The sequence below is a fragment of the Pongo abelii genome, chromosome 1 (assembly GCF_028885655.2).
Source record: "Pongo abelii isolate AG06213 chromosome 1, NHGRI_mPonAbe1-v2.0_pri, whole genome shotgun sequence".
In the NCBI taxonomy this organism is placed as follows: domain Eukaryota; kingdom Metazoa; phylum Chordata; class Mammalia; order Primates; family Hominidae; genus Pongo; species Pongo abelii.
Genome location: NC_071985.2, coordinates 206,846,399 through 206,858,466, shown reverse-complemented (window position 1 = coordinate 206,858,466; position 12,068 = coordinate 206,846,399).

The window sequence follows — 12,068 nt, the reverse complement described above, 5'->3', positions numbered from 1 at the left end:
AGGTTGGCCAGGCGCGGTGGCTCACGCCTGTAATCCCAGCACTTTGGGAGGCAAAGGCAGGCGGATCACGAGGTCAGGAGATTGAGACCATCCTGGCTAACACAGTGAAACCCCGTCTCTACTAAAAATACAAAAAATTAGCCAGGTGTGGTGGCAGGCACCTGTAGTCCCAGCTACTCGGGAGGCTGAGGCAGGAGAATGGCATGAACTCAGGAGGCGGAGCTTGCAGTGAGCTGAGATTGCGCCACTGCACTCCAGCCTGGGCGACAGAGTGAGACTCCGTCTCAAAACAAAAAACAAAAAACAAAAAAGAGTTTGGGTAGGTGGCTCAACCTCTCTAAGCCTGTTTTCTCATCTACAGTGGGGGTGATAGCATCTGCCACATGGGCAGTCATGAAGATAAAGCACTTAGCACAGTGCCTGTATGGCAAGAACTTCATGAATGGTAGCTATTTTATTATCATTAAAGGACCAGAAACAAATTCTATCATTGGCGGAAAAGAGAGTTTCAAGGCCAGGCACAGTGGCTCATGCCTGTAATCCTAGCACTTTGGGAGGCTGAGGCAGGTGGATCGCTTGAGCCCGGGAGTTTGAGACTAGCCTAGGCAACATGGTGAAACCCCATCTCTACAAAAATTAGCCAGGCATCCTGGTGGGCGTCTCTAGTCCCAGCTACTCGGGAGACTGAGGTGGGAGGGTCACCTGATCCCAGGAGGTCGAGGCTGCAGTGAGCAGTGATCACGCCACTGCACTCCAATCTGGGTGACAGAGTGAGACCCTTTCTCAAGAAAAAAGTTTTAAGAAGAAAGAAATGGTTAGCAGGGTCATATGCTGTTAAGGAAAGGATGAGAAAAACTATTGAATTTAGGGATTAGGGATATTATCCAAGGTAGGCTAACGGCGATACCAAACAACTGCCAAAACTCAGTGGCTTAATAATAAAAGTTCCTTTCTTTTTTACTTCATAGTCTAGTGCAGGTTTAGGAAGGGAGGTCTGTTCCGCCCAATTATTGGGGACCCAGTCTTGTCCATTTTGTGACTGTCCTGCTGTTGCTCCTTAGAGTCCTCTACTCCCAGAAAAGTGTTTGTTTTTTTTTTTTTGAGACAGAGTCTCGCTCTGTCTCCCAGGCTGGAGTGCAGTGGCGCGATCTCTGCTCACTGCAAGCTCCGCCTCCTGAGTTCATGCCATTCTCCTGCCTCAGCTCCAGAGTAGCTGGGACTACAGGTGCCTGCCACCATGCCCGGCTAATTTTTTGTATTTTTAGTAGAGACGGGGTTTCACCGTGTTAGCCAGGGTGGTCTCGAAATCCTGACCTCGTGATCCACCCGGCTTGGCCTCCCAAAGTGCTGGGATTACAGGCGTGTGAGCCACCGAGCCTGGCTACTCCCGAAAAAGTTTTAAGGAGCCAGCCTGGAAGAGTCAGCACATCATTCCATTCCGCTAGCTAGAACTTAGTCACATGGTCATGTCTAACCGCAAAGGAGTGGGGAAGTAGGTTCCTAGATAAAATACAGCATGCCCAGTTACATTTGAATTTCAGGTAAACAAGTTATTTTTCAGTATAATTACATTCCAAATATTGCATGGGACGTACTTCTAAGAATTTCTTCCTTGCTTAATTGAAATTCAAATGTAACCAGCATCCTGTATTTTTATTTGCATATCTGGTAACCCTACTGGGAAGTGAAGTCTGGCTGTGAGTTCAAGAAGAGAACACAGATAATTGTATGTTACAGTCTGCCTTTCTGAGCCAAATACCTGTTTCTCTTCACAGAATACACTTACCCCTGCCCAGGGGAAATAGTCCCAAATCCCATCTAGTCACTGTATTCAGCTCAGAGTCTCTCAGTCAGCTTCAGTGTGGTTCCTTATGGTGATTTGTGAACTGAAAAAGCAAGGTATCTGCACTTCACAAACACAACCAGTATACATTGGTAGAGCAAGAAAAGGATAACCTCAATACAAACTCCCAGTCAGAAAAGGAAAGCATGGAAGTGCCACAGTCACTGGTCCAAAGCAGTTTTGAATTCCCACTGCTCAGGTAGGTCAAAGCCCCCTTCCCTGGACTGCAGGGAGTTCCTGGATTAGAACTTGATTTTTTTTTTTTTTTTTAGAGACAGGGTCCACTCTGTTGCCCAGGCTGGAAGGCAGCCCATGCTGGAAGGCAATGGTGTGACCATAGCTCACTGTAATCTCAAACTTCTGAGCTCAAGGGATTCTCCCATCTCAGCCCCTCCCAAGTAGCTGGGACTACACGCATGTTCCACCACGCCCGGCTAATTTTTGCCATATTTTATAGAGATAAGGTCTTGCTATGTTGCCTAGGCTGGTCTTGAATTCCTGGCCTCAAGTAATCCTTTTGCCTTGGTCTCCCAAAGTACTGGGATTATGTGCATGAGCCACCACACCCAGCCTAGACCTTGTTTTTGTTATGGGATGGACTTTGTTGTTGTTGTTGTTGTTGTTTTGTTTTGTTTTGTTTTGTTTTTGAGACGGAGGAGTCTCGCTTTGTTGCCCAGGCTGGAGTGCAGTGGCGCGATCTTGGCTCACCACAACCTCCACCTCCTGGGCTCAAGTGATTCTCCTGCCTCAGCCTCCCGAGTAGCTGGGACTACTGGCATGCGCCACCATGCCCAGCTAATTTTTATATTCTTAATAGAGACGGGGTTTCACTATGTTGGCCAGGCTGGTCTCGAACTCCTGACCTCGTGATCCCCCCGCCTTGGCCTCACAAAGTGCTGGGATTACAGGCGTGAGCTACCGTACCCAGCCTGGGATGGACTCTTTTGTCCATTGTTCTCCATGGTTCCTGGATGTGATTTTCTAGGAAGTTCTTCCTTGCCTTTTTAAAATTTTATTTTGAAGAGACAGGGTCTCACTCTGTTGTCCAGGCTGGAGTGTAGTGGCAGGATCATAGCTCACTGCAGCCTGAAAGTCCTAGACTCAAGCGATCTGCCTACCTTATCCTCCCAAGTAGCCCCAACTACTACAGGCACACATTGCTATGCCTGACTTCTTCCTTGTTGATTACTCTTCATGGCCACATCTGAGATTGGCTTTGGGGAGTATGACCTTCTTCTTTGGGAATTATGACCATTTTCCTTGGAGAATGCTCAGGTTTCACCAAGCCACTTCCTACTGGTGAAAACAAGGGAGCCTGAAGTTATTTTAAGTCTCACCTAGCCAGACTGTGTATGTATGTGCACTAAAATGTATCTAACAAAATCACCATCTTAACTTTGTAAGTGTTAGTTCTGTAGCATTAAGTACATTCACATTGTTGTGCAACCAACACCACTACCTATCTCCATAACTTTTTTTTTTTTTTTTGAGACAGAGTCCTGCTCTGTCGCCCAGGCTGCAGTGGAGTGACACGATCTTGGCTCACTGCAACCTCCGCTTCCTGGGTTCAAGCGATTCTCCTGCCTCTGCCTCCCGAGTAGCTGGGACTACAGGTGCCCGCCACCACACTCAGCTAATTTTTTGTATTTTTAGTAGAGACAGGGTTTTGCCATGATGGCCAGGCTGGTCTTGAACTCCTGACCTCAAGTGATCCACCCACCTTGGCCTCACAAAGTGCTGGGATTACAGACGTCAGCCGCCACGCCTGGCCCAGCACTTTTTTATCTTCCCAAACTGAAACTGTACCCATTAAACAATAACTTCACATTCCCCCTGCTCTCCAACCCCTGGCAACCACCATTCTATTTTCTGTCTCTATAAACTTGACTACTCTTGGCACCTCATATAAGTGGCATCATAAAATATTTGTCCTTTTGTGTCTGGCTTATTTCAGTTAGCATAAAGTCTTCAGGGTTCATCCATATTGTAGCTTGCATCAGAATTTCTTTTTTTTTTTTTTTGAGACGGAGTCTCACTCTGTCTCCCAGGCTGGAGTGCAGTGGCGCGATCTCGGCTCACTGCAAGCTCCGCCTCCCAGGTTCACGCCATTCTCCTGCCTCAGCCTCCGGAGTAGCTGGGACTACAGGCGCCCGCCACCACGCCTGGCTAATTTTTTTTTTTTTTTGTATTTTTAGTAGAGACGGGGTTTCACCAAGTTGGCCAGGATGGTCTTGATCTCCTGACCTCGTGATCCGCCCGCCTCGGCCTCCCAAAGTGCTGGGATTATAGGCGTGAGCCACCGCGCCCGGCCACCAGAATTTCTTTTTAAGGCTGCATATATTCCATTGTAGTACATCTTGTTTATCCATTCATCTGTCAATGGTCATTTGGATAGCTTCTACCTTGTGGCTATAATGAATACTGCTGTTATGAACATTTTATATAACAGATATAAAAATATCTGTTGAAATCTCTGCTTTCAGTTCTTTTGTGTATACAGCCAGAAGTAGAATTGCTGGATTATATGGTAGTTCCATGTTTGCTTTTTTGAAGAATGGCCTTATTTTCTACAGCAGTTGCGCATTTTACATTCCCACCAGCAATGCAAAAGGGTTCCAATTTCTGTATATCCTCGCCAACATTTGTTATTTTCTGTTTTTTAATTCTAGCCACCTTGGTGAGTGTAAAGTGGTATTTTGATTTAAGTTTTCCTGATGATTAGTGGTATTGAGTATCATTTCATGTGCTTATTGGCTACTTGTATGTCTTTGGAGAAATATCTATTCCTAACCTTACCTGTTTTGGGGGGTTTATTTTTTTATCGTTGTTGAGTTGTTGGAGTTCTTTATATATTTTAGGTATTAATCCCTTATCTGATACATGATTTGCAAAATTTTCTCCTATTCTGTGAGTTGCCTTTTCAAAATCATTGCCAAATCTGATGTCATGAAGTTTTCTCCTTATGTTTTCTTCTAAGAGTTTTATAGTTTTTACTCTTTTTTTTTTTGAGACAGGGTCTCATGCTGTCACTCAGGTTGGAGTGCAGTGGTGTGATCACAGCTCACTGCAGCCTCAATCTCCCAGGCTCAAGCAATCCTTCTACTTCAGCCCCCTAAGTAGCTGGAACTACAGGCACATGCCACCACTGCACCTGGCCATGCAGGCCACACTCTTAACCTGATATTTACCTTAGAAAGATTGCATCCTTAGGCCAGGCACAGTGGCTTATGCCTGTAATCCCAGCATTTTGGGAGGTCAATGCAGGCTGATCACTTGAGTCCAGTAATTTGAGACCAGCCTGGGCCACATGGCAAAACCCCATTTCTACTAAAAACAAAAAAATTAGCTGGGTGTGATGGCACGTGCCTGTAATCCCAGTTATTTGGGAGGCTGAGGCATGAAAATCACTTGAACCCAGGAGGCAGAGGCTGCAGTGAACTGAGATCACGCCACTGCACTCCAGCCTGGGCAACAGAGCCAGACAATGTTTTTTTTTTTTAAAAAAAAAAAAAAGATTGCATCTTTAAATTCATGTTGTTCAAGACCTTTTCTATTTATTTATTTTTATTTTATTTATTTTTTTGAGCCAGGGTCTCACTCTGTTGCCCAGGCTGGAGTGCAGGGGTACAGTCACAGCTCACTGCAGCTTCTACCTCCCTGGGCTCAGGTGATCTTCTTGCCTCAGCCTCCCAAGTAGCTGGGAATATAGGTACGCTCCAACATGCCTGGCTAATTTTGATTTTTGATTTTTTTGTAGAGACAGGGCTTCTCTATGTTGCCCAGGCTGGTCTCGAACTCCTGGGCTCAAGTGATCTTCTGCCTCGGCTTCCTAAAGTGCTGGGATTACAGGCATGAGCCACCGCGCCCTGCCCTAAAACCTTTTCTATCTTACTTTGTACTATTTGTTGTCCAGAAGCAGTCAGCTTTTCCAACCCTGAAAGACCCATGATCTTTGTTCTTTTTCTATTTTCTATTTCTGTTGAAATCCAGCATATTCTCACCTAAACTCACCTCTTTCTTGGAATACTTTATAAAGACAACAGTGCTAGTTATTAAGTTATTGTCTCTCAGCTCCAAACCCACCCACATATTCACTACAATGAGATACCGCAACTGGGGCTCTGAAAATCACGTGTTTGCTTCGGCAGGCTCTGTGTTTGGCTTTCCCAATAAGGGCCACCAGAGGGAGATAGTGAGGCCAGAGGAAGAAGAAGGGACACTTTTTTTTTGAGATGGAGTTTCCCTCCCGTCGCCCAGGCTGGAATGCAGTGGCACGATCTCGGCTCACTGCAACCCTCTGCCTCCTGGATTCAACTGATTCTCCTGCCTCAGCCTCCCGAGTAGATGGGACTACAGGCGCCCGCCACCACACCCGGCTAATTTTTGTATTTTTGGTAGAGACAGGGTTTCGCCATGTTGGCCAGGCTGGTCTCGAACTTCTGATCTCAAGTGATCCGCTTGCCTTGGCCTCCCAAAGTGCTAGGATTACAGGCGTGAGCCACCGCGCCCAGCTGGGACTCTTCTTTTTGCTTCCTATTCCTGTAAGGGTCACTCTGGCAACACTCCTTCACCCAGGCAGCAGCAGGTCCTTCCTGTAGCAGCTGCTGAATCCACTTTGTAGTTTTTCCCAACAATTGCCTAACCAGTTCCATTGTGTTCCACTCAGAGACACCAGCACCAGCTGGGTAGTATCCTGTCTTCAGAAGTCTGAGTTCTTCAAGCTCAAAGACTAGATGGAGCATCAGACTTAGAGGTCCGAGTTTCAGCTCTGCAGAGGCCCTCCTCTAAGGTTTTAACTTTGAGTAATTCCAAACTCTTGCCTTTGTACTCTTAGCCCGAGGAGTTATAGATGCTTCTTGCTGTGTATTGCTGCCTCCATGATATCTTAGTTTTCTTTTTACCCTTACAGTTATCTAGTTAACAATTTATTCCTAGTTAACTATTCTAACCATTCTTTATATTAAATTCTCTCTGTCAGTGACTGATGTGGTTTCTCTCTCATTGCCTGGACCCTGACTGATACAGAAATTGGTACTAGGAGTGGCCCCAGGAAAAAGACCCCAAAAGGTGGGATTAGGAAATCAGCTTGGCTGTGTCATTGGGTTTGAATGTGCTGAGCTCCTTGCCAATGTGAATGTGATCCATAGCATGCTGTGGCATCATAATTAATGAAATCATCGCCTGTGGTTATTTGTGATGAAGTGCCAACCAAAGCAAGTGTCTTGGGGGCCCAAATGGTGGTTGCACTAACTGTTATGGCAGTGATAATGACTATAGGGACTATGATATGGGACCGATTCTTCCAGTTGCATCATGGGCCTTGCAGGAAAAAAAAAAAAAAATTACCAGCTCAGGTCTTTAAACTCTCAGCTGAACTCATGGTCAGAGAACTGTAGGACTTCTCTGATAGCCATAAAAGAATCACTTATTTCCTGTAGCCACCAGACTGATTTGCTACAAATAAAACATGAAAATTGTGCATATTGCAGAATTCCATCAGCTGAATTCAGTTTAACTAAGTCTTTCCTGTGATTCAGAAGGAGTAGGACCCTGAAACTTGGAATGAAGACATCTGATTTGACTCAGACAAATGTGAAAATCTTAGATTTATCTTTCTCTTTGAGCTTCTCTTGCTAGTAGAAGCATCTTGTTGACTTGTGTCTCAGGAAACCAGGCTTCCCTTGCTTGAAAATCTTGTAATAACTTCTGGGGCAGGATATATACCTTGCAAAGATATGCCATTCTCCCCAAGATCCACCCAAGCCACCCCTTGTTGCCACCAGACACACAACTAGGATGCAATCTCAGCATTCTCCAAGGAGGCAAGTACAAAATCTGACTCAGAAGGAAATAACTTATACATCACAATCATTTCAAGATTTTGCTGACATATAGACAGAAGTCTGGGGAATACACATGGGAGTGGATTCTTAGAATGTTAGACCTATAAGGATGAAATATAACACAAGACTGAGCCAAATGTATTGATGTGTATGCATTTGTCAGAGATTCTGAATTTGAGGTGTTACCTCACATAGCTGCAAGTGGCTCTAATGGCTTACTTGGTTGGTTGACTGAAAATCTGACTTAATGTTACTTCTGTTATTTTATTTTATTTATTTATTTATTTTTGAGATAGCGTCTTGCTCTGATGCCTGGGCTGGTACAATTTCAGCTCACTGCAGCCTCGACTTCCCAGGCTCAAGCAAGCCTCCTGCCTCAGCCTTCTGAGTAGTTGGGACTACAGGCGTGTGCCACCACGCCCAGCTAATTTTTTTTTGGATAGAGTTTCGCTCTTGTCGCCCAGGCTGGAGTGCAGTGGCGCAATCTCAGCTCACTGCAACCTCCACCTCCCAGGTTTAAGCAATTCTCCTGCCTCAGCCTCCCAAGTAGCTAGGATTACAGGCATGCACCATCACACCTGGCTAATTTTTGTATTATTAGGAGAGACGGGATTTCACCAGGTTGGCCAGGCTGGTCTCAAACTCCTGACCTCTGGTGATCCACCCGCCTTGGCCTCTCAAAGTGCTGGATTACAGGCGTGAGCCACCGCGCCCAGCCACACTCAGCTAATTTTTGTCTTTTCTGTAGAGACGGGATTTTGCCATGTTGCCTGGGCTGGTCTCAAACTCCTGGGCTCAGGCGATCCACCTGCCTCAGCCTCTCAAAGTTCTGGGATTACAGGTGTGAGCCACTGTGCCCAGCTGGTACCTGTTTAATGAGGCTAAGATGGGAAGAATTCACTGGAGAGGACAAAATTCAAAGGACCAGAGAGAAAAGAATGTTGTAATAAATTTATCATATGTGAACTTTGTGTCCTCTCTGTCTCTCAAGAAGGCCCAGAGGACACTCTGTTCACCACAGCATTGAGAAGTGTATTGGTGAAGGGAGCATCTGCATTCTCAGAAAGCTCTGTGGGAACTCTCCTCTGTGATTCAAGAATGATAGTTGGAAATTCTGCCATTGAGATGGGCTCCCTAGTTTCAGTGGAGACGAGAGGATCTCAGAGTATCAGAGGCCAAGTAGTAGTGCTTAACCGACAAAGACAAGGTAGATGCATTTGCCATCAAGAGCAGTAGAGTCTTTGTGAGAATCTAGTGGCTAGAAATATGATTTGAATCACCAACAATGGGGAGGCATGGCCTCTTATCCAAATTTTAGACCTAAGTCAGTTAACAGAGCCCCTTGATTGAAAGGGAGGCCAAGCCCCCTTAAGAAAGGACCCGGCAACGCTGCCGAAATATATATGGTAAATTTTCCCTCAAATTTTCTTCATAACATCTATAACCCTTTACTAGAGCAACTGTGTGGTGGGGAAGAGGAAATATCCAGACCTTTAGAGGATTACTAAATATTGGCTCTGAACTGATGCTAATTCCTGGGGACCCAAAATGCCACTGTGGCCTACCAGTTAAAGTATGGGCTCTTGGTGGCCTCTTTGGACATATCTTGGGGTTATCTCCCAAGTTCCTGAATTTATAAGTGGAATTGACATATTTCACAACTAACATGGGTTCAGTTGGCTCTCTGACCCATAGAGTAAGGGCCCTTATGGTGGGAAAGGCCAAGTAGATGCCTCTGGGCCTTCCCCGTCTCTATGAAGACAGCAAACTAGAAGTAAACTGCATACCTGGGTGTTGTGAATTGAACTGTGACCGCCCTGCACACCCCCTACAAATCCATATGTTGAAGCCCTAAACCTCCAATGTGACTGTATCTAGAGATAGGGCCTACCCTAAAAGAGGCCGGGCGTGGTGCCTCACCCCTGTAATCACAGCCCTTTGGGAGGCCGGGGTGGGTGGATCACTTGAGGTCAGGAGCTCAAGACCAGCCTGACCAACATGGTGAAATCCTGTCTCTACTAAAAAAAATATAAAATTAAGGCCGGGCGTGGTGGCTCACGCCTGTAATCCCAGCACTTTGGGAGGCCGAGGTGGGCAGATCATGAGGTCAGCAGATCGAGACCATCCTGGCTAACAGGGTGAAACCCCGTTTCTATTAAAAATACAAAAAAATAGCCGGGCGTGGTGGCACGCACCTGTAGTCCCAACTACTCGGGAGGCTGAGGCAGGAGAATCGCTTGAACCCAGGAGGCAGAGGTTGCAGTGAACCAAGATCGCACCACTGCACTCCAGCCTAGGCGACAGAGCAAGTCTCCGTCTCAAAAAAAAAAAAAAATTTTATATATATATAAATAGCCGGGCATGGTGGCACATGCATGTAATCCCAGCTACTTGGGAGGCTGAGGCAGGAGAATCACTTGAACCCAGGAGGCAAAGGTTGCAGTGAGCTGAGATTGCACCATTGCACTCCAGCTTGGGCAACAAGAGTGAAACTCTGTCTCAAAAAAAAGAAAAACAAGAAGAGGGAGAAACACTTGGAGTATTTGTGCACAGAAAAAAGGCCATGTGAAAACAGAGTAAGAAGGCTGTCATCTGCAAGCCATAGAGAGGTCTCACCGTAAACCAACCCTGCTGGCATCTTGATCTTGGACTTCCAGCCTCTAGAACTGTGACAAAATAAATTTCTGTTCTTCACAGCACCCAGCCTGTGGCATTCTGTTCTGGCAGTCCTAGCTGACTAATACGTTGGAGGAGTTGCAGATATTAGTGTCACCATCAAAGACTTGAAAGATGCTAAGGTGATGCATTCTGTCATTTTCCTATTTAACACACATGTTTGGCCAATAAATAAGGCAACTGGATCTTGGAGAATGAAAGTAGTCCCAGGTACTCAGGAGGCTGAGGCAGGAGGATTGCTTGAGTTCAGGAGTTCTGAGCTATACTGCACTATTCTGATTGGGTGTCTGCACTAAGTTTGGCATCAATATGGTGATCTCCTGGGAGCGAGGGGCCGCCATTTTGCCTAAGGAGGGGTGAACCAGCCCAAGTCAGAAATAGAGCAGGTCAAAACTCCTGTGATGATCAATACTGAGATAGCACCTGTGAATAGCCACTGCATTTGGGCCTGGGCAACATAGTAAGACCCTGGTGCTTGTCATAAAAAAAAAAAAGGTGGCCAGGCACAGTGACTCATACCTGTAATCCAGCACTTTGGGAGGCTGAGGCAGGAGGATCACTTTAGCCCAGGAGTTCAAGACCACCCTGGGCAACATAGGGAGATCCTGTCTCTACAAAAAATTTAAAAAGTAGTCAGGCATGCTAGTACACACCTGTAGTCCCAGCTACTTGGGAGGCTAAGGTGGGAAGATTGTTTGAGCCCAGGAGGTTGAGGCTACACATTGATCCATGTTCGCACCACTGCACTCCAGCCTGGGCAACAGAGTAAGACTCTGTCTCCAAAAAAAAAAAGTATAGTAAATTTTATCAAATAATAACTCCAATTACAGCTGCTGTTCCAGTTGTAGCAGTGCACCTGGCATTTGGTGTTCAGCTGTTGACCTGGCACACGATTTTTTTCCTCCATATAGTTTGTAAGAAATACCAGGAGCCACCAGGCATGGTGGCTCATTCCTGTAATCCCAACACTTTGGAGGCCAAGGCGGGCGGATCACCTGAGGTCAGGAGTTCGAGACCAGCCTGACCAACATGGAGAAACCCCATCTCTACTAAAACTACAAAATTAGCCAGGAGAGGTGGCTCAGGCCTGTAATCCCAGCTACTCAGGAGGCTGAGGCAGGAGAATCGTTTGAACCTGGGAGGCGGAGGTTGCGGTGAGCCGAGATTGCGCCATTGCACTCCAGCCTGGGCGACAAGAGTGAAACTCCATCTCAAAAAAAAAAAAAAAAAAGAAAGAAGGCCAGGCGCGGTGGCTCACACCTGTAATCCCAGCACTTTGGGAGGCTGAGGCGGGCGAATCACAAGGTCAGGAGTTCGAGACCAGTCTGGCCAACATGGTGAAACGCCGTCTCTACTAAAAATACAAAAAAATTAGCTGGGTGTGGTGGCAGGTGCCTGTAATCCTAGCTACTCAGGAGGCTGAGGCAGGAAAATCGCTTGAACCCAGGAGGTGGAGGTTGCAGTGAGCTGAGATCGCGCCACTGCACTCCAGCCTGGGTGACAGTGCGGCGAGACTCCATCTCAAAAAAAGGAAGAAAGAAAGAGAGAGAGAGCGAGAGAGAGAGAGGGAAGGAAGGAAGGAAAGAAAGGAAGGAAGAAAGAGAGAGAAGGAGGGAGGGAGGGAGGGAGAGAGAGAGAAAGGAAAGAAAGGAAGGAAGGGGAGGGGAGGGGAGGGAAGGGAAGACCAGAAGCCATTTGCTTTTACA